The sequence below is a fragment of the Dipodomys spectabilis genome, unplaced genomic scaffold (assembly GCF_019054845.1).
Source record: "Dipodomys spectabilis isolate Male_0828 unplaced genomic scaffold, ASM1905484v1 ptg000009l, whole genome shotgun sequence".
In the NCBI taxonomy this organism is placed as follows: Eukaryota; Metazoa; Chordata; class Mammalia; order Rodentia; family Heteromyidae; genus Dipodomys; species Dipodomys spectabilis.
Genome location: NW_024870686.1, coordinates 27,368,329 through 27,392,377, shown reverse-complemented (window position 1 = coordinate 27,392,377; position 24,049 = coordinate 27,368,329). Strand labels below are relative to the sequence as shown.

General features: G+C 39.4%; 1 protein-coding gene across 2 annotated transcripts in view; it reads left to right on the top strand.

Annotated features, from left to right (window-relative positions):
• Positions 1-24,049, top strand: part of Palld (palladin, cytoskeletal associated protein) — a 330,283-nt gene that overhangs the window by 12,773 nt on the left and 293,461 nt on the right. The window lies entirely within an intron of this gene.

Below are 24,049 nucleotides of genomic sequence, written 5' to 3'. Positions count from 1 at the left end.
CACTCTGTACTATGTAAGATATACCTGCAATACTTACGTTGGTAATTAAAAAAAAATTTCACGTATAGCTAGTCACTTTCATCTATAAGCCTTAAAAATGTAACATTTATTCACCCAGCATACATGGCTTTCGTCCTTAATTTGAAGGTGTGGCCTCTCTAACAAGGCCTTCCCACAGAGCTGCTTCCCACACCCACTGTGGGTGGGTGTTCACACACCATGTTTGATCTCAGAACAACAAGGCTGACTTAGCTCTTAGCTACCTGCACTGCAGAATGGACGCTGGAGCTTCAACGGTTTGTAGACTCCACACGGATTCTTCCGCCAGTTCGCAACTGTCACACATGTGTTTCTTCTCCTTTTGATGGGTTTTCTGGCTTTCAGATTTTGACAAATCAGAAAAAGATCAAACCCAGTTTGAAACCTGTCTTTCATTAGTGCTCGCTCTGGTTGAAATGTTAACTTTTCTCACATTTAGGGAATTAGAGTAAATTATGATCCAAACTGTAAGATGAGTTGGAGCTCATCATCTCCTGTCTTTCTCGTGTTTATGTGGAAACCATCCTCCTTCATTCTCCATGCTAAATGTTATCTTTGGCTTCTTGCTTTCATTTCCTTCCTTCAGTCCTGCTTACCCTCAGGTGGATTTGCAGAAATGTCTTTCTTGGTTTCCCTTTCAGCTTTCAAACATAACCTTTTACCTGTACCACTCACCTGTGCTTAATGCCCATAGATGCTGAGTGGCACTATCAAAAGTTACCTGAGATTCTTGGACTCTTGCCCCCTGAAAGGATGCAATCTAGGAGGATGGATTCATTTTATCTGCCCATGAAAGAATTAAAAGGGGGAAATAAAGTGAACAGAGTAAGTTTATTTGAAAGTGAAGGGAAAGCCAAGAAAGGAAAGTGAGGAGACTCACCATCTGAAGAGGGACCCCAAAGAAGAATCTGATGGATTCTTCTCAGAGGGCAGAGTTCTGAGAGTGAGACTTCTTATATATCTCCTCTCCTGGGCTTTGTACTGAGGCTTTTTCCTTGCCCATCCCTGCTCTTTTCATTGGTTGGGCTCCAGGGCATAATGGGAAATCGAAGCAGGTGAGAACTGAGTTGTGCCACCATGTTCCACCACGTTTTATCCTTGGCTAGTTGTTTCCCTTTCTTTCCCTCAGAATGTGACTTAATCAACCACAGAGAGGAAACAAACAATCAAGAGCTTATCAGACCAATAAACACACTGCAAGTTGAGAGTTAAAATTTTTAACTACAAGAGGCAAAGAATAGCTCCAAAAAGAAACTCAGAAGGAGACAAGGTAGAGGATTAGAAGCAGATGGCATAAGAATCTGATCCAAGAAGAGATGAAAAAAAAAAAAAGACAAAGTTGGAGATAGTTGAGTGTTAGAGACCATCAAGCCATCCATATCCCAAATGTGTCCAGATCAAACGTTCGAGGCAAAGATATTAATATGTAAGACTCTCCCTCTTTGCCAACCAGTCCTGTCATTTTCCTCAGCTGTTCATGAACAGATAGTGGTTTGGTCATGATGTTAGAGCTTATGTGAGATCAATCCTTCTGAAAGGACCTGAGTCATTCTTGCAAAGAGTAATGCTAACGGAATTAGAGTAGTGAAGAACGGGATTGCTTCCTTACGGGGAACAGGTACAGAGACAAAACCTTTCTCAATGGATCCCAGAAGAATTCTACTAAATATTCCTTTTTCTCAAGCTGCTTGGGTTAAAATGATTCGATTCAAGTACTGCCTTGTGTCACTTAATAACAGGATATATTCTGAGGACTTCATCATTCATTGATGCTGTCAAGCATGTGCTTACACAATCCTGGATAGTGGATCATTTGAATATGGCCTCTTGATGTAATCAATCAAGAGGCAAGGTAAACATGAGTTATATGAGAGCTGCTGCCAGTGTAACATGGCCTATTACTTTAGAAGTAGGAATATATCCTAAAATCACCATAAAAAAGAATAGAATAGGAAATACACAGATCATTATCAAGTATTATATATTACACGTACTTTTTATATGACTGGTAGTGTAGCAGGCTTATATACACGAACATCACCACAAACCTGTGAGTAATATATTGTTCTACATTATCCTGCCTATGATGCTATTGGGTCATGGGAATTTATTATAATTTCATTATAATCTTATGGGACCATCTCAATATATGCAGTCTGCTGATGACTGGAATTCTAAGCCACACATGACTCTGTTAAACACGAGGATTCCTACGTCTGATCTTCACTACTTTTGCCCTGCGATGCCCTGGCTGATTGTCTCTACAGAACCTCCTTTCATTTTTTTCATCCCCTCTCCCAAAACTATGTAGAGCACAATAGACACCCCCAGACTTGAGGTTGGGGCTCAGCCCTGGAGAACCTGAGCAGGCCAGAGGAGAAGACCTCAATGTACTGAGTCCCTTGAAGTCCAGTAGGCTCCCCCTAGATCCTATCTTCCATGCGGATTTCTACTTGACATAATGTCCTTCTCTGTTCAGGATACTGTACTTGTCCTTGATCTTTTTAGGGTTAGGAGTGGTGACAAGCCTGCTTTGTTGTCCTTGTGAGTCCCTTGGGTGTCCTCATACTGTCATATCTTTGGATCTAATCCTTTCACAAACCCCTCCTGTGTATCTGAGTGTTAGTACTGCCTATGCCCACCTTGGACCACAAGTCATCCATCTTTCTGATGTCCATGTCAGGAGACAATTCATCATTGGTATAATCCAACCGTGGCATAGTCAATTTTTGAAATGCTATCCCTTGCAATTGCTAAGGTAAATTCTGGATTACTCATCAGTAAGTTTCCTGGCTCAAAAATCATGCCCTGCTGTTTGGAATCATAAACGAAGCTGAAGAAGTATAATTATCTGCTAAGATGTTACGTACTCATGGGACATTTCTACAATAAAGATTTAACGATGATTTCATAAAATGCTCTTAGTTTTTAACTGTTTACTTGTAGGCCTTTTAATTCAGCATTGATTCCAGTTCTGTAACTTAGTTGGTGAAGATCGCAAAGGAATTTCATGTCTTTTGTGGAATATCCTCATTCTGTCATTCCTGAATTTTTTATCAATAAGAAATATAATGAACAATGCTGATTTGACTATTACACATGCCTGGCATTTTTGCAACAGACTTTATATGCATTCTCTCTTCTAGTTCTTTTATGGCCTATACAGGGTAGGTTCTATAGTTATTTCTATCTTTTTTTGTCAGTCATGGGGTTGAACTCAGGGCCTGGGCACTGTGCCTGAGGTCTTTCACTCCAGGCTAGTACTCTACCATTTTGAGTCACAGTACCACTTCCAGTTTTCTGGTGGTTAATTGAAGATAAGAGTCTCACAGACTTTTCTGCCCAGGCAGATTAGAGCCTCCTGAGTAGCTAGGATTACAGGCATGAGCTGTCTTGGCATTTTACAGCTGAAGAAACTGAAGGTTGTACCCATTGTAAGTGGTATGTCTGAGATCACTAACACCAAAACTTGTCTGATGGAATAATTTGCAACTATTATGATATATGCATTTGAAATGTCTGGACTATTCAATGATGCACAGCGAACCACTTCAAAACTGAGTAGCTTAAAGCCATTTACTATTTTCTTCCACTTACTAGTCGGTCTGAAGACTGATTATCACAGGTATATTTGAATGCATCATTTTCTATTGTCTTGGACTGAGCAGATTCTACAGGGCACAAGAAAGAGAGGATGTTGCAGAGTGACAATGGTCCAACAGGATTTGAATTGAGAGTCAAAAGTGATACAGGAAGAAGAGTCCCATTAATAGAAAGGAGGAAATACATGGAAAAACAATCAGGTGTACCATGAAGAACTACTGTGTCCTTCTCCTTAAAATTTTACTGCCTTTTTCATTCATGTAGCTTGCATGTCGAAGCCCAGTGTGGGAAGCAGAGAAAGGAGGAGAGCTCTACACTGCTAAGTGAAATTCATTCTGAGGTATATAGTTAAGAAGAACTGAGCTTCCCAGACTCTCACTAAACTGTACCATTTGAAGATGGAAAGGGAGAGCTATTTCTTAAAAAAAAAAAAAAGTTACACTGGTGAATTTCCATGCTTAACATCTGTTTTATTAAAACCTAAGGAACAGTTCCTGGATGTTGAAAAACCTTTTGAGACAATTTATTTTCAAAAGCATACTAGACCCCAGTTCCTTGGCATGAGGTTTGTGTAAACAGTAGAAGACAATCACAAAAATCAAAGCAGGTGCAATTTTAATTTAAGTAATCACATACTGAACTGGTGGACCTTGACATTTTTTTTTTTTTTTTTGGTTTTCAAAATGAAAACTAGGTTAGTTAAGTGAAAATAAAATTTAAAAAAAAAAAAAAAACAAACGCATTGTTGGCCAGACAGAGTGGTCCATGCCTGTAATCCCAGACTCTGGGGTAATAGAGGATCACAAGTTTGAGGACATCCAGACAAAACAGCCAGACCCTATCTCAAAATTAAAGTTAAAACACAAAGCGCTATGGACATAGCTCAGTTGGAGGAGTAAAGAACATGCCTAACAAGTGTGAACCCCTGGCTTCCGTCTGCAGTGATCTCCCTCCGCCACATAAAGCCATCTCCGAGGCTAAAGCAAAACACTTTCTCTACCTAAATAAAATATTGGCTCAAACACTGCCTCTTTGACAAAATCTGGCCTCCTTACAATATGTGTAGACTTCAGACAACTTTTACACATCACTGGATTTGCTTTAGATGATGCATACTTTAACCAGATTGTGCTTCATTACTGCTGTCATCCTCAGGTTCTGTGTAGCAACAATTATATATTTATATATTGTAATTGTAAAACATTAGAAGAAATCTTTAATCACAATTTCATGTCCAGAATCATAAATATATGTAATTTGTAAGTCATGGGGTAACAACAGCTAACTCTAATTTATCTGCTACACTGGAAGTGAACAAAAGAAGTTAATTAAGATCTTGCTAACTAGAAGTCTAGTCTAACAACAACAAATAATAATACTCTTCACTAAATAAAGTACCTTCTAGGAGCCCAGTGCCAGTGGTTCATGCCTTAATCCTAGTTACTTAGGAGGCTGAGATCTAAGGATTGTGGTTCAAAGCCACAAAGGTCAGGAAAGTACCTGATTATTATCTCCAATTAACCACCAAAAGCTGGAAGTAGAATTATGAATCAAGTGATAGAATGCCAGTGTTGGGTGAAAAAAACTGAGGGATAGCATGCAGGCCCTGAGTTCCAGCCCTAGTACTAGGACCAAAACATTTATTTGGAAGTAGAGCCTTTGATTTTACCCACTTGGGTTATCACTGAGCATTGATTGCATGAATTTGAAATTTGTAACAAACAGTTTTAGAACACATTATGAGAGTAAAGCTCTGTTAGGTATTGGTGGTACAAAGATTTTGCCTTCAATAAACCCAGAATCATAGTCGAGATATGAACCATGTTGATACTTCTAAATGAGCATTCCTACAACTATAGATATACATACAATTGTGTGTTACCTTTGCCAATATTATGGACCCGAAAAGCGCAAAGTGTTTCCTTTATCTTCCTCCTCTTCTGGGATCCTGATTTGGCACATGTTGCTTTTGCATTGTGAGTTGACTCAGATGAGAAGATTCTCTTTGGAGTTCCACATTTAAAATGTTATTCACATTTATGAGCCATATAAACTTCACAGAAGACTGTGAACAAAAAGACAGATGAGGAATTTCCATTACAGCAATGCCCACAATAAATAAGTGGGCCATGGAGGCAGATGGCCTGGAAAACTAAATGTCATCTTCAGATATGTAGGTCACAGATAGCATCAATGGCCGCCATACTTTTGTGGGATTTCACATGAACTGAATTGTCCTTATCTTTCTTTCACACCCTTTCACCTCTCTCCAGAGTATCCTCCATTTGTCAGCAATAAAGATTGCAAATTATCTTCCTTCTAATGGGCAGGACAATGTTTCCTTCTCTGAGAGATTGACATCATAGACCCAGCAAATTCTTCTAGCATAGAAGGCATTCTTATGGAAACTATAATCACATTTTTATTCTCCTCATCGTCACATACCCCTAATTCAAGGCATCATGTATAAAAAGACTACAAAATAATGTTGTTATGTTATTATAGATTCCTTAGAACAATATGAATGTATTGCTATATATTTTCACATATAAAGGACTGTATGGCAATTTTCTTCCTTCTACAACTTGTCAGAATGCTTAGAAATAAGACTGCTTTAGAGTAACAATAAGACTGCTTAACTGATGTCTTTTGGTTTTCGTTTTTGTCTGTTGTGGACCTTGAACTCAGGGGCTAGGCACTGTCCTTGAGCCTCTTTGTGCTCAAGGCTACTGCTCTACCTCTTTGAGCCACAACTCCACTTCCAATTTTTGAGTGGTTAATTGGTGATACAAGTATCACAGGGACTTTTTGGTCTGGGATGACTTCAAACTTTGATCCTCAGATCTCAGCTTCTCGAGTAGCTAGGATTACAGGAATGAGCCACCGGTGCCCATCAATTGATGCCATTTTTATTGTCAGTACTTGGGTTTGAACTCAAAACCTTGAGGTAGGTAAGCAGCTACCCACCACTTGAGCCATGCCCATAGCCCTTTCCTTCTTGAGTGATTTTTCAGGTAGGGTCATGAATTTTCACCCAGGACCAGCCCCAAATAATAAACCTCCTACCCATGGCCTCCTATATGACATTCACCACCACACCCAGTTTCACTACTTACAGAGAGAGTTTTGCTAACTTTTTGCCCAGGATGATCTTAAACTTCTACCTTCCTGATCTCTAACCTCTGAGTAGAAGGGATTACAAATATGAGTTATCATGTCTGGCTGTAACTTTTAAACTGATAAATATAAAGAGGTTGGTCAGGCCCAGAACCTTGTGATTATTTTGCTTGAATATATTGTCGAGACAAAAGGCTGCCCTCAGCTCTTTGGAGACATGTCAGGTATTCATGGAATTCATTCCAAGGCAGAGGAATGTGAACAAATCAATGATCTAGCTGGGTGTGATGATACACACCTGTAATCCTAGCACTAGAGAAGCACAGGCAAAGGATCAAAAGTGTACAGGTTTGAAGTCAGTCTGGGCTACCTATGAAGTCCTAGTTTCAGAAAAACCTGCAATACCTATGAGCCATTCTTCTGAGTTGGAGCTGGAGCAAAGCTGGAAAGGCATTGAGAGTGAATGGTGGTCATGGAATGACTCCTGAGTGATGTCCCTTAACTGAGCAGATATTTACCTAAATATCTGAATATCATGGATATGGTGGATGTGATTCCCATCTCATGGACATGATTCTCATACATGAACCAAAGAGCCAGGCTACATCCAGGAACCTTGACCCAAAAATAATGAAAGCTGGTAGGAAAACCCTCCCCAACCTTGACTCTAATACAATGGAGATGCAAACACTGCCTTCATAATGCATTGGCCAACAGAGGTAAGTGCTTTGCTGAGGTTGTATTCAACACTCATTGTTCCTGGAGTAAACTCTTTCTACCTGGGCAATATAGGGTTTAAATCTGAATAGGGAAATTGTCTCATCTATGAACCCTTCTTATGTCACAAAGAACCCATGGGGAAAGAAGACTTTTCTTGCTACAGAGGAAACTCCATACTTTACTTAGCCCTATCCTCCCAGGTCTTCATTTGCAAACATAATTTCACTACCAAGAACCAGGTATTACAGGATAATAAGCCATGTGAAAGAACTCTGCTTTGTCATTTGTGTAGATGAACTAATAGAACAGAGCCCAAGAAAAGACCAAGAGATTTCCAGGAAAAAAAACCAAGTTTTTAAAAAAAAGAATTATAATCCTACTTAACAATAAGAAGAAGTATTGCTTAAGTATTTAAGTATTGCTTAAAAATAAGTAAAAATTAATTGTTCCACATAATTTAAAACAGAATTATGGAACTAGGAATCTAAGAGGTTAATCTAAAACCAATAAAAAATAGGATTGATTATCTTGTGAGGGAGGGAAAGCGATAAAGTTGCTTAGAATGTTGATCGCAAGAGAGAAGATGATAAACATAGAAAAAGGATAGAGATGTGAGGGAGATCCCATTGGCCAAGGCCTAGCCAATAAACTTCCATAAAGGAAAAACCCGTAACAGAGGAAAAGTTCATAGGAAGACAGAAGGGAATTTTGCTATAGAACTACAGGAATCTTTTACATAGAAAGACACATCCATCAAGCATGAGGGAAAATAAATGTGAAATAGAGAGAGCTCTTAATTAAACCTTTAAGTAAAGAGGTAGTTGTAGAAACTTCTAGAAAAGCCAATGGGTCTCCTCTAGGGATAAGCCTGAGCTAAGTGGGCAGAGTGGGAATATGTGGCATATCAATCCTTCCCCAAGAAGATACCAAAAATGTACAGGGTGATATCACCTTCAACGTATTTGTGGTATTTAATGGGGGATGGGGGTGGATATAAGGCAGCCTGTAATACTGGAGAAAGCACAGTAAGAATTCTCCTATTTGAATACCATTTTTGAGAAACTCAACAAGTTTAGTCAAAGGGAATCATACGAAACTTACCATATGAATGGCAAATCTCCAAAAATTAGTCTTACAGGAGGTAACTAAGCAAGAACAAGAATTTAGCCTACAACTAAACTCCTATTTCTTTCTCGACATGAACAGACAGCTATTACATCATCACATAAATAACCACATGAGCAACATGGTGTGTGATTTACGACAATCCGTGCAGAACACTAGGCACCTCAGTGCTGGTTAGAGACTTTGCGTAGTTAATTTTGACTTTCACTCCCTTGTCTTAATGAAAAGGAGAGTTCAGTAGGGCTGCCCTGGATCTTTTCTTCAAGTTGAAAGCTTCCTGTTCCTCTTTTTTCAAGTGTTGGTTTTAATCATCTAAGTGCCACAGACCTATGACTCTTTCCTGCTTCCCAGAGCTCTCCCAAAAGACCGTTGACTTCTGACTCTCTGCTTCTGCCTGTCTCTTAACCCAAATGAATTCTCCTTTCCCTTCCATCAAAACAAAATAAAAGGACATGTCTTCCTGTGGAAGGATGTTCATCTCAGACTGCAGTAGACTCTGTAACATGTTTATTCTCCCTCTCAGGACCAAGCTCTCTTAACATCTCCCTTCCTCTAGACTAACTTCCCTGAATCACCATTCATACATTTCAGCAACTGAAAAGTTTCCTGGTCTTAGCACTTACAAGTCATCTTTTCTGCAAGATATACCTTTGCTTTTGTGTTGTTTAAGTGGCAGAGTGTCACTGGCCAAGACAATATTTCATGCACATGCACACACATACACACCCCACAATATAGAATAAAATAATCTTCACCTAGAACCTTTTAAGGTGCTAAGTGTAACACAAGCATATGCTTTACTCAACCCACAAACGAGATCATCTTTCCAATGACTGAAGCAATTATTCTGCATAATTGTCCCTCAGCAGTTCTAAGAATGTCTACATCTCTGGTGTACTGGAGCAAATTGTGTAGCTGTGAGGCTTTATAAACTGGCATGTATTATTTTATATCTCCAATTAAGTTCCAATTAAGAGATCTTTTAATTATCTTGTATCAACCAGCCAAGAACAGAAATACCTCATATTGAATCATACTTACACTAATAATGAGACCCTCAAGGTTTGGCACTTAGGATGATCTCAGAGAGGCTTCTAAAACCTGGGATGATTCTCCACACTCTCCAAACATCTTGAGTCTGCGAAACTTGGCTTATGTCTTGGGAGAACACACTGTAGTGTCTGCCTCAAGTCTTGGCTCCAAAGTCAGACTACAAAGGCGGATGAAAATGAGAGTGAAATTTTTATCTAAAGATTTCAGAGCATCAGAATGAGTGAAAGTTCTCTTTAAAAACCAGTCAAACATAATTTATGCCTGTTGCCACTTTCAGATTTAACCTGCTATTAGAGTAGTAAATTGGACTCTGTCCTCTCTCTGTGAGAATAAACATTTGAGAAAATTTCTGTGAGATAGTTTATATTCTTGGATCATCCTTTCCTTGTTTTAGCACACTAGACTGGCAACCCTAGAACAAGCTATGTTTTCACTTGAATTGTTCTAATAGATGGGCACCAGGAGTAAATATTTACTGGAGTATTTTCTCAAGCAAGTAAGGTATTAAGTAGGATAAGTTTAAAAAATGAGTTGCAGCAGGAGGGGAATGAGTACTGATGATGTATATGATTATTAACATGCTGTGCAACGTGCTGAGCAGTTGTAACAAACCACCCCTTTTTGGTCTTTCTGGAACATGGTGAAATGATTGGGTTTTTCTGTTTGTTTTGATTTACACAGTGAAATGTTTTCAAGATCTTACCCTTAAAATGAGTGGCATATAGCCAAAGCTTTTACCACAATGAGAAATGGTTGAATACACATCCCGACGGTCTAAATTCAGACTTAATTTGTTTTAAATTTAAATCAAATTATGAAATCAATATTGCAGCTCTAGACACTGCCTTTCAGATGGCCTCACATCTCAATTCTACCTCCACACAATCTATTGTTGCTCCTTCTCATCCTCCAGAATGGAGGCAATCATAACAAAGCTGAACATAAAATAAATCTTGGTGGGTTTTTTTTTTATTGAATTTCAAATTACACTGGGAATACTTTTGGAAGAATTCCAGCCCTTTGGGGGAAACAAAAAAATCTTTCCAACTCTAAAGTCTCTCCTCTGTCTTCGCCACAATCTCCCAGGTCTTGAATGCTATGACTTCATGCTCACATCTTCCAGACTGTAGCCTCTCAAACTCCCCCAAAGAAACCCGATCTGACTGACTGGGAAACACAGGCATTTTAGATTCAGTAAATTGATAGCATGCAACAAAGCTCATCTGTAGGATTATAATTTGAAATTTTAAAAAAGCATTTTGAGTACTACTAGAGGAAGGGTTGCATTTTAACCACATACATGGTTTCATCACCCGATAATTCTACTATCCCATTTTCCAAAGAAGGAAAACTGAGACTCAGGGAGAAAAATAAAAGTTTGACAAGTCTTTTCAACTCAAAAATTTAAAAAGCCTTCCAATCTGGAGTTCAGATTTAAATTTGCATACCCCCATTCCCCAACAAATCAATTGGTTTCACTGTTTCAATTTAAATTCGGATTCCTTTGAAAACTGAAAGGATCTGTAGAGACCTTGTAGTTTCTATTTTTTCCCTCTCTCTTTATGTGTGTCCTTCTCTCTGGTGGGACAGAGCCTGTTGGGAATCTAACTCACAGCCTCACACATGCTAAACCCCTGCTTTCCCACTGACCTGCACCCCACCAGTGCAATTTCTTTATATAATTAAGTTACATGAAACACAGACACCAGACTGTTCCATGTAAAGAAACCGTTGACTTTAAAAATTAACTAGTCAACTGACTCAGAATTACCTTTATCGCTGCTGTTGATCCATACATGCTAAAATACAGCTGTATTCTCAGATTCACCATACTCTTTAGGAAGGAAACAAAACCATATTCTACCAAGAACCTGGAAAAGAATACTAATTGTAATACTGTGTTATGACAGACACTTACAGTCCCTGTACAAGAACAGAAGCCCTTCTCATTTTTTTTTTCCTTCAAGGATGCTTTCACCTGTTTCCATGAGGGTTTTCCACATTTCCTGACAATCACAGCCTGCTACCATCAGATTGCTTCTCTACTTTTCGCCTTCACAAGCAGAGGCTCCAAAGATAAATTACAGGCGAGCTTAAAAGATCAGAAAGGGTTTCCCGTTGTGTGAGTGGGTGATTAAGTTTGATTTGTGTCTGCTACAGTCATTCTGCTTGTGTCTCCAAGGCTTCTTTCTCTGCTTCTGAAACATAAAACTGTGGAAAGAATCTCACACTCTCCATGTCTGTGGGGATTGGCCTAATTATGTTTTCATTCTGAAGCAGCCTCTAGGAGTGAAGGGCCATGTCGAATGCTGACAATTCTATTTCAGTAAGGCAGGAGACTGGGTTCTTGGCTGAAGACACAAAAACTGAAAATGAGCTCCTATCCATGATTTTCTTGTTTAAATAAAAGAACAGAAGGAACTTTTCTTGTGTGCTCTGACATTCTTCCTTTTCTTTTTGTTTCTTGTTTTACCTTTGAATGAATCTTTAGCATTGGAAGATAAAGACATTGCTTTCAGGCTGAGAAATCTTACTGGTATTACACATTTTCCTAACTTTAAACCAAAGGCTCACAGAACTCCATCTTCCCTGCATGGACAGAATTTCTTAACATATGGGATGAGAAAATCGTTTGCTGTTTTCTTTGTGTTGATCAGTCTTTGTCACTGTGACAAATACTTGAGAGAAATCCTTTAAAGAGAAGAATGATTTTCTTTGGCTCCTGCTTTCTGTGGCCTCACTCTATGGTTTATTGGCTCTGCTGTTTCTGGACATAGCATGTAAGTGAACAGACATGGTAGATCAGAGCTGTTTACCATGTGGTAGAGAGCAAGCAAAGGACCAGACAGGAAAGGGGCAGAGGACAAGATCATCTCTTCTAGTACATCGCTTCCCAGAGACCTACTTCCTTCAACCAAGCCCCACCTCCTAATTTCCACCACCTCCAGTCATGCTATCACATTGCAATCTATCAAGGGAATAGTCCCACTGGTTAGATCAGAGCCTTCCTAATCCAGTGTTTGGATCCACCAGCTGGGAATCAAACCTAAACATGAACCTTTGGGGGGGACACTCTGTATCCAAAGTATCACAATTTGGAAGGATGAAGGCCCATTCTGCATCCTGTTATTGAATTAGCTGAAGTTCTTATCTTTATCCTACCCCAGCCTTAGTCTCCTGTCATACTCTTGTGGAAGGATGGTAGAGGTGCTCTCTCATCTAATTGTCCATCTCATCATTGACTAACCATGGAAACTGTAGTGTGTCTCACTAGTTCTTGTAAGGAAAGATGATTGCATTGACTCTGTTCACGAGCCCAGTTCCTTTCAGTGAATATTCTGTTTCAAAGAAAACAAAGGGAAACATGCTTCAGTGTTCACTCAGCCTCTGTTGATTCATTGAAACTGAGGATCCAGTGAGCTGGACAGTTTATCCATTCTTTTAGTAAGGCTCAGTATTTATGCAGATAAATGTTCAGGGAAGTAACTGCATCCTTCCTTGTCCATTTCTGTTATTTAGATTTGTTTTAATTTTGCTTCCTTCACCTCTGCTGTCTCTCATCTGTGAATGCTTCCAAGGACAATATTTCCAACAACAAAATCCTGACTACTATCCCATAGAAATGTTCTTTCTTCACTGATTTATTTGTTCTAGTACATATTTTTTGCAAACTTAATGTAATTGGGGGGACTAGCTTTACATTGATTTGGGACTAGATTTACATTGATTTTACTCTCTTCCTCATTTAATGACAAATATAGTTTTTAAAGAAACATAAGCCATTTGACTACCCAACTCACTTGCTGCCATTAAGAAAGAAAGAAGAAAGAAGGAAGAAGGAAGATGAAGTGGAAGAAAAGGAGGTATCAGAGGAGAAAGGGCAGAAGAAAGAAGAGAAGAAAGGAGGAAACAGAGGAAGAGGAAGAAATATGGTCTCTGCCAATCAAGACATAATTACTGAGCACCTACTAAGTGCAGATATTGACTAGGAGTGAACAAAACAAAACTTTCAGTCCTCCGGAGCTGACATTGTACTTTCAGAGGTGAAAGGGAAATGTCAGACCTAATACATCACTATCATTTCTGTGTGGTCCAACTCTTATGTTATCTAGAACTCAATCAGTCATCATGCACTCTCAGGTCCATCTGTCCCACTACAGTGTTCACCCACCGTGGACAAAGAAGAAGAGCTCAGCACAGCAAGGCTCAGTAACGTTTCTAGTATCACCCAGGTAGAAAATAGCACATCCAGGATCCCAGCCCGAGGAGTTTGGTTTGGATTTCTATTTTGACCCTCACTAAAACTGTTGCTACTCTGTTATCTCTTACGTTGGTAAGACTTTGATCACCTAAGGGGATTATGAAATTAAAAAAAAAAAGAATAATTTAGTTTTGTATTTGTTTCCAGGAACAGAATTTGCAGACAACATCACATCCCTTTTTATTTGTCAAGTTGATTCTCAAAATTCCAAAGGTGATCAGTGGAAAAGCTCAGTGATATTGCAGGTGATCTCATAAGTTAGCATAGTTAAGGGGCTCTCATAGTTACAGGAAACCAGCCTATACATTAACGCTATTCTGCTCATCTGCAAGGACTAGAAGAGATGACCAGAAAAGAAGGACAGGTACTTCCTTCCCACGCTGTGGAGTCAGGACACAGACACGAACCAACTTCTTATAAGTAACTTGCACTCAGCTTGGGTAAGGCTGGTACTGCCCAGATAAACACAAGGAAGATCTCTTTCACCAGCTACTTTAATCCTCAGACAATTAGAATAACTGTCTCAGCCTATAAAAGAAAAGGAAAGCAGTAGTTTCCAGAAATAACTCCATAGTTCTGACAGTTTCCTTGTGAGCTTGCTTGATTGCTTCCTTCCATCTTTCCTTCCTTCCTTCCTTCCTTCCCTCCTTCCTTCCTTCTTTCATTATTTCCTTCCTTCCTTCTCTTTCTCTCTGTCTCTCTGTTGCTCTCTCACTTTCTCTCTTTCTTTACTCTCAAGTTTCTAAAATTCAAATACCATATGTAGTCTCTCCAGCAAGCCCAAGTATGAATCCCCAACTATATATGACTACTTCCTTTCTGTCTCTCAATAACCCAAGATTATCTCAGTCTGTCTAACCTCACTCCAATGAATATTATATATAGTAAAGTATACCCCTTTATACTGTTCCTATATAACCCTCTATTTTACTACTCTAGGTATTTTGTTTCTTACCCTCTTCCTGTGTGTCCTGGATCTATCCATATGTACAACCATCAAATTATTCTCTTAGTCAAATATATTCTTGTCACTACTGATAGGTGTTTATAATAACTGAACAACTGAGTTTGCATAAGATACTCCTTTACACAGTTAAAAAGGGACAGTTTCTATTGACAAATGCTTATGATGGAGAAGGTGGAATGATCGCTGACATGGCAATTTTAAACAAGGTTATCATTTGAAATTACTTAAAGCAAATGCTGAGAAGCTGCCATTTTCAACTCCTTTGTTTCCCTGGCTTAGCAGAGGAATGACATGCTACCGAAAGGCACAATTCCATTCTGGGGAGAAAGCTAAACTAAACATCCCCATGGCTTTTGTATAAGTACACATTCTCTTGGAGCTGAGTTGGAGAGTGAAGAGGAGGGAAAGGTAATTGTTGCACATAGTAATCTGAGAAACATATGGGATTCCTAGCGGATATGTGAGAGGAAGTGAAGGAAGAACAAAAATGAGAAGGGATGAGAGCAACCAGCAACATCACCGTCCAAAGAACATATCAAAGCCATCGTGAAATTCCCAGAAGCAAGTTGGCCAACCAGGGGTTAAAAAAAAGAAGTCTTCAGAATGAGGATGTCTGCTTTTCCATTTATAATTTTTACCATTGCTGATGTATAAACCATCTTGGTCTCCTGAATTCAAATGTATTGACTTTTAATTAAAATTAAAGTAAAATTCCCTTAGAACGGAAAAGCCTTCTGTGAGTAGAATTCTGTGGAAATCAGAGCAAGAAGCCAAGCTGCCCAGATCCACAAGCTGTAGAACAGGCATGTGCAGGCAGGCTACTATAGCACAATGGTTCTTCATTACCCATGGAAGATGCATTCCAAGGCCCCCACTAGATGCCTAGAACCAAGATAGTACCTGAGTCTCTGTGTTTCTTATTACCATCCACTAACAATAGAGTTTAATTTGCAAGAGACAAATAATAACAACTTCCTTCTTTGGTTATTGTTATGGTTTTCAGTCCAACCAATTCCTGAATCTGTGCAAACTTCCCTGCCGCTCCCTGCAGTAGCTGGCTAGGGTCACATGTTTCATGGGATCGCTTCTTGCATTCCCTGTGCTTTCTGGTGTAACTCATTGCTGTCAGAACAGCTTTTCTGTTCATGTCTTCCATTCACAAATTAATGCCCTCTGTCTACACTACATCCTTGAAATGCACGGTGCCTATAACTTTGGCCTTTTAAAGTACAACAGAAAAACTAGCACCGTTTTCTTTTTCCCTTCTTCATCAGAAGATTCATTCTCACTGAAGTTTTAGCAACCTCAACATGTAAATTATTTTATTTCCTTATGATGTTGAACTTTCACCTTTTTTCACTCAAAGGATGTACTTCATGACTTCTTTTTGACATATTCAAATGGACAATTCAGGCATCCTAAATCTTGTGCAGTGGGGCCATTATTAAGTAAAACAAGGATTATTTCAATGTGAGCAATGAGACACTGCAACTAAGATACCTTCTTTTTTTTTTTTTTTTTTTGTCGGTCGTGGGGCTTGAACTCCGGGCCTGGGCGCTGTCCCTCAGCTCTTCAGCTCAAGGCGAGCGCTCTACCATTTGAGCTACAGTGCCACTTCCGGTTTTCTGGTGGTTTATTGGAGATAGGAGTCTCATGGTCTTTCCTGCCCGGGCTGGCTTTGAACCATGATCCTCAGATCTCAGCCTCCTGAGTAGCTAGGATTACAGGCATGAGCCACCAGCGCCCGGCACTAAGATACCTTCTAAGTGAACTAATGGGTGGGTAGCATATACAGCCTGGACACGCTAGGCAGAGGACGATTCACATCCTACGTGGGGACTTATGTGACTTTCTCATCAATTACAGCAAGCGTGCACTTAAAAATGATGAACTGCCTGTTTCTAGAATTTTCCATTTCTCTATTTTGAGACATCAGTGGGCCACAGGTACCTGAAAACCCCAGACAGCAAAATAGAACATAAGGAGGACTACTGTCTATTGCTTTCAGATAGTGTATTACAGACATCACTATTAGTGTGTGCAGGGAGTGTTTAAAAGGCCAGCAAAGGATGCCAGGCGGTACAACTGTATGCAGGTGAAGACTATTTCAGTAGCTAAATCAGTAAAGGAAACAAATTTCTAATAGTTGACTCTCAGCAAAAAGAGGAACATGAGGCCAATCATTTCCTGAAATGTATTGTACTTCTACTACTGCTATAAAAGTAATGTAAGTTCCCATTGTGTATTTCAATCCATCGCAATCTTATCTTCTAGCCACAATGTTCAAATATGATCCAAACTTAAGACTTGATATCTTTCCATATTAAATTTCATCTTTGGGGCTATCTTGGCCTTCATTCTAACCTGTTAAGATATTTTGGAGCTCAGATTCCATCTTCCCTTGTGTTGACTGCATATTTGGTTCATGTGCCTTTACCTCGTAATCAAGGGTTAAAAGGAACAGAAAAAGAAAACAGCACAGACCCTAAGTCCTGACTCACTTACCCCTATCTACCACTGACTAGGTGTCTGACAAGCATCAGGCTAATATTAGAATCTCATTGTCTCAAAGGTTATTTATATTCAAAACCAGCAAGCTAGCATTACGATCTACAGTTTAGGCCCTTGAATACTGAATTTTATCAATTGAGGCGCTGCTATTGGACAGATTCTCTTCCCCTTACAAAAATTATTCAATTGTGTGGTTTTTTTTAAGTCTCGGTTTTCCATTTGTAGACTAGAAAAACCAATATCTGGTAAACTTGCTGAAGATTCCAATGCAAATTAAGAGATATACACGTGTTTGTAGGTATGTGCATCATCAGCTGCCTGGGAAAATAAGCTAAAATAAGAGTTACAGAAATGTTTGCATCCTTAGCATGATCAGCACCCTTACATTCTCTGAAAATGAGATAACCCTGGAAAAAAAGCCATAATAAATGTGGAGCCCCCAGTCTCTTTCCAGGTGAGCTCTTGAGCCACACAATTGCTCAGCAAATTCCAACTATACACTAGACTATATACCAGACTATACAGCAGACTCAAATGCAAGTTGACCGTACAAAAATTAATGGGACACAAGATCATATCTAAAGTCATGGATAAGGAAGTCAACAGAATAAAGGAAAAGAAACAATGTCATCCAGCTTACTAATGAGTGCTCTGACTTAAAGATGGAGGAAGTGTGTCTTTCCTCTCTTTAAAACGGAAGTGTGGCCGGGCGCTTGTGGCTCATGCCTGTAATCCTAGCTACTCAGGAGGCTGAGATCTGAGGATCGCAGTTCAAAGCCAGCCCGGGCAGGAGAGACGGTGAGACTCCTATCTCCAATAAACTACCAGAAAACCGGAAGTGGCGCTGTAGCTCAAGTGGTAGAGCACTCGCCTTGAGCTGAAGAGCTGAGGGACAGCGCCCAGGCCCAGAGTTCAAGCCCCACGACCGACAAAAAAAAAAAAACAAAAAAAAAAACGGAAGTGTGTCTTTCCTCTTCTCCGCTGGGAAGTTGAGCATTTCCTTGTAACTCAGGAAGGAAAAGCACTGCCACTGTCAACCGTTCATGCTGCCTTTAGATTATCTTTACATTAGTTTTCTGGTGCATACAGAGAAAAGAAGCAATTACCCAAGATGATTCTGAAAGCTCACTTCTATAATCTCAGGAGGCTGAGATTTGAGGGTTGTGGTTCAAAGGCTGTCTGGGCAGGAAAGTCTATGAGATTCTTATCTCTAATCAATCACCAAAAGAGCCAGAAGCAGAGCTATGGCTCAAGAAGTAGAGGCAGTAGCCTTCAGCAAAAGAGCTCAGGGAGAGCCCAGGTCCTGAGTTCAATGAGTTCAAGCCCCGAGACTCACACACACACACACACACACACACACACACACACACACACACAACACACACACACACACACGCATTGAAGTTCAGTCATCTACAGTCCCATCATATGATGCAGTAAACTATAACAGAAACACAATAAAATTCTTGCTTACAAACTGGCTCACACATTAGTTTCTTTCTAAAATTATTTCAACATTATCTTAATGACATAAATAATATGAAAGTTGCTATTAAAACTTAAGGAGAATGTAAGTGTTTTAGGGAAAAAAATACCACCAGCTGGTGAGTTAAGCCACAGGAATTCCACTTGACACTCTGCAAATTAAACTGCCATGCACCATGTTTGTTAAGGAATGGATTTTCTTCTTTTACAAAAATATCACTATAATAACTAAAATTGCCAGTTGCTCACAACATCACACCTCTTCAAAAAAAAAAAAGGAAAAAAGTGTTACAGAGTCTAAACCCAAAAGCACAAAGGTTTTCAATGGAAAACAGATGTTTTTCCTGGTGTTCAAAATAATTTTTTTAAATCAAATGTCTCTGTACAGGCTCCAAACTCTGATTCTAGCTAGCAGTTTATGTACTTAAATACTCATTTATATGTTATGATCCTGTCAATTAAGAAACATGCTAACATAAATGGATTAATTTTCCTACTCTTTATTCCTATGGATTTGTAAACGTCTAGTCCAAGAGAAGCTTGACATTTTTAGCTCAGATTTTAAAAGTATCTTATTTTAAAATAAATAATAGCTTATAATTCCACAATCTATTTTTTAATAGTCTGATGAGAGGCTTGGAACTTGAACCCAGGGTCTGGGTACTGTCCCTGACTTTTCTGCTTAAGACTAGTGCTCTACCAACTTGAGACACAGTTCTACTTCCAATGTTTTGTTAATTAATTGGAGATAAGAGTCTCATGGATTTTTGTACCCAGATTATTCCAAAAGCTTGATTGCATAGTTTTGAGAAAATTTTCAATTATCTTTAGCAAGGTACATACATCATAAGAAAAAATAAACAATGATTTTTTATTGAGTTTATTTTACTGGAGTATAGTCTTCTAATGATATATGAAAGAAAAAGTATGTATATCTCCATTATTAGGAATCTCCTCTAGCTTTTGTCTTCTTCCAAGAATTGTTCCTTTTAAATGACTTGTAAATGCCTATAATAGAACTGAATCTATTTTATTTTGTTGCTAGTACAAGGTTTGAAATCATAGCTTTAACTTGCTTGACTGGTGCTCTACCACTTGAGCCAAACCTCTACCCTGACTTCTTGCTGGTTATTTTGGAGGTGAACTCTCATGGACTGTTCGGCCCAGACTAGACTTGAACTGAGATTCTCCAGATCTTGGCTTTCTGAAGAGCTAAGAAGACAATCGTGAGCCACCAGCTCCTGGCTAAATTGGTGTGAATGCTAGTTAGGAATGCAGCACAGCGAACTGAATTTTAAGAACCAATACTGCCTACAAACAGTTCTGGAGGGCTGAATGCTGAGAAAAATCCATCCTGGGTCCCAGGTTTTCTGAGACCAGAAAAGGAGGAAGATGTCTGAATCTACCTGGTAGGAAAGAGGATAATTTGCTGGAGATTGGACCCATTTTATTCAGACCTGAGGGTTATAGCAAGTCCTCTGTTTACTTACCTGCTAGGAAGACTTTCTGTTCCCTGGATTTCCTTCAAAGCAACCTTAAGGCTATGTTCCATTTTTTTTTTTTAGAAATCCGGATCTGTGTATTTACTAGAAGGAAGGATCTGCTATTAGCAGATCAATCGTTACTTTCCCTGCTTTCCGTTATACAATTAAGGCAGAGGGTGAGGCACTGGAGTAAGTAGACCAGCTGTTCTCTTTCTGGGTAGGCTTGCCAAGTATAACAGGCTTGGAAACAAAATACAGTTCATCCCAAGGCAGTTGGTTTAATCCCTCATTATCCATCTATGTATTCTGCATCATGGCCCATCTTGACACCTTATTAATAACTTATTCAAAGGCTTAGATCTGCATAGCCTCGTTGTTGAGATGTATGCTTCCAATCAAGCCAAGCCTCAGCCAAAATGTGTAACCCAAGACACGTGTGGTAACCTTCTGAAATCTGCTTTTCCTCTTCTGAAGAGTATGTACGGGACACCTAGAAGTTCTGGAGGGTGGATGAGTGAGAACATGCCTATCTCATCATTTTCTAACCCACAGTGTGTGCTCATCATGAAGGCGCATATTAGCACCTCTTCTAAGGGAACTGAAGTTGAAGAAGAGGTGATTTTTTTTCTTCTATTCACATTTTTCCCTCAGGTTTTCAACAATGTGCTCTCAGGAAGTTAGACTACTCAATAAGAGTAAACAGAGCACAGCAGAATACTTTTAATATGTGTACATTAATTCTGAATGAAGAAATCCTGAATTCATACCCCCTCACACACATGCACACACACACACACACACACACACACACACACACACACACACACATTTCCATCCCCATTATCATCTTAAGACATTACCCTGGCGTACGTAATCTTAACCTGTGAGGAATGTCATTGTAAATACACTACCTTGAACTAGCCCGTGCATTCTACTTTCCAAGTAACTTAACAAAAAATGACTTAGAGGGAATTAAGAAAGTACAAAAGAATTGTGCTACTGAGAAAGAGATGAGGGAAGTGCAAGTCAAAGTGCAAGCCCAGGCCCCAATGTCTTTTTTGGTCTAATAGCTAGTGTTCCATACTCTTTGGTGATGAAGACCTAGGATCTAAAGCACTGAGTCACTTCCTCCTAGAGCTTACAGTTTTATTTTATCCTTCGGCATCCACTCAGCACAGGCTAGGAGGCAGCAGAGCAGGTGTAACTGTAATCATCCTCCCCAGGAAGGCATCACAATTATCTGGGATCTCAACATATATCTCCACTTGCTTTTTTGTTCCATATATGATTTCCCTGTAGAGTTTCACGCATCAGAGATATTCTAATGGAGCTGAGTCCATTCCAACCACTGTTGTACGCCCTGTATACCTGGTTTTCAATATGAACTCTAACTTTGAAATTTTAGCCATCAAATCATATTTATTCATTCCACACTCAGGGACTTAAATGTCTCTTTGGAAAATTTTCTAGAAGAGAAGAGACATACCAGTTCACAGTACTCTTCAGCTTTCTCAGGCACAAATCAAGCACCAATCTTGTGTGTGCCCAATACAGACTCCAGATCTCTAGAAGTGGCCTTCTCTCATCACCAGGTTTGTGATTTGGAGGGGGGGGGTGGTTGTGATTTTGGGGGGCATGTGATTTGGGAGGGGGCCACGGGTGTTGGAAATCTGTGCCTGGTAACAGCTCTCCAAATAAATCACTTCCGTAGTCTTCCCCAGGTCTTCCCCACCCCCAGCCCTGCTCCAAATTCTACCACAGTTTCTACCCTGAAAGACTTCAGAGTCTTGGAACTTGTTCTTGATCGTTTTCCACATAGGTGAATCTGTCTCCTATACACATGACTGCTTCTTATCTCCCACCTTTGAGCTTTAGTGGAAGCATGGGCCACAGCAGCCCCATTCCAACATTCTGTTACCTCAATGAAGATGGAATTTCTTTGGAATGGTATTTGTTGTCCCAGTGCCAGGACTTCATCATAATCAGCATTACAAAGGAAATACCAAAGGAAGCAATAATGATCTGCCATTTATTGTAAGACCTGACCTAGGCGTGTCTCTGTTCTGTGTTTATATAATGACAAGGTTCACAGTAGAATGTAACTTTCCACACAGCAATTGAAATCACAGGACTAAGTGGAAATGGATGAACTATCCATATGGTTTGATTTGCTCTTAAATGGCTCCTTATAGTTCTGAGGTTATGTCACAAATTTCCTCCTTTGACTCACCCTAAATCAGGAAACAGAAGAAGTATTTTCACAAGAAAAGCAGGCATATTTTTGCTGGAGGTGGGAGAGAAAACTGTGAAGTGCAAACGTTCCTCTGGACTTACGGTCGGAACACTTATGGTTTTTCACACTATTTTTGCTCTTAATTTTTCTGCTAGTGTTCTCAGTTATTTTATCCAAAGTCTTTAACCTCTGAAAATGGAAACTGAGCTAACAAATGAGCCTGTCCGTGTTCTAAAAAGCATAGAAGAAAATGAATTTTAGACAGTTTTACTGCAAAAGAGAACCATCAAAGGTATGGAGCATGGAATATTGAACCTAACCCTTCTGATAAATATGCAAGAACTATTTGTTCTTTAACTTGGCAAACTATGGCTGTGCCTTGACATTGGAGTTTGTTCTCAGGAAAATAGAGTTAACTCAAAATTTAAACATAGCTGAAATATTTTAAGATAACATGTTTGAGTAGGCCTGTTTCAAATAGAAAAATATTATTGCACTAGTAATACAGAGGTGGCTTGTAAAGAAGGTTATATCTCATAAAGATGGTGATGTATATGCCAGTATATTTTACCTGGTGCTTATTTTTAAAAGGTTGAGTCCCTATAATATTTACATGGCATATTTTACACATTTCAACATACGTTTTGTAGAAATGATTGAAACACACACTAAGCATATAATGTTAGGTAGCATGTGCTAGACTGCGATGATCAATGGAATAATTTCATGCTGAAATGGTATAGAATATTCTTTCTCAAGACAGCTAACTAGATTTGTGGTTTATTGTGAAACAAAATAGTTCTGTTATCCCAAGTGAAATATATGATCTATTAAAAAACTCTCATTCTCTCTGGGTGGCAAGGCTTGTGCCTGTAAGCTTAGCTACTGAAGAGGCTAAAAGAAGAAAATGTGAGTTCAAATCCAGCCTAAGCAGAAAAGTCCATGAGACTCCTTTCTCCAATTAACCACCGAAGCCCCCCCCCGAAGTGAGTTGTGGCTCAACTAGTAGAGCACCAGTCTTTAAAGAAAAAGCTAACGGACAGCATTGAGGTCCTGAGTTTAAATACCAGATCAACACACACAAAAACAAACAACAAACCCTAAAATGCTCTCATCCTATAAGGCAGTCACTGTTTTCCATAATAATATCCATCATCTTAGTCCTTTAAGAGTAAAGGCATTCTTAGCCAGGTGCTGGTGGCTCATGCCTGTAGTCCTAGCTATACAGGAGGCTGAGATCTGAGGATGGCGGTTCAAAGCCAGCCCGGGCCAGAAAGTCTGTGAGACTCTTATCTCCAATAAAAACCACTAGAAAACTGGAAGTGGCGCTGTGGCTCAAGTGGTAGAGTACTCACCTTGTGCTGAAGAGTGCAGGGACAGTACCCAAACCCAGAGTTCAAGCCCCATGAACCAACCAAAAAAAAAAAAAAAGAATAAAGGCATTCTTATCC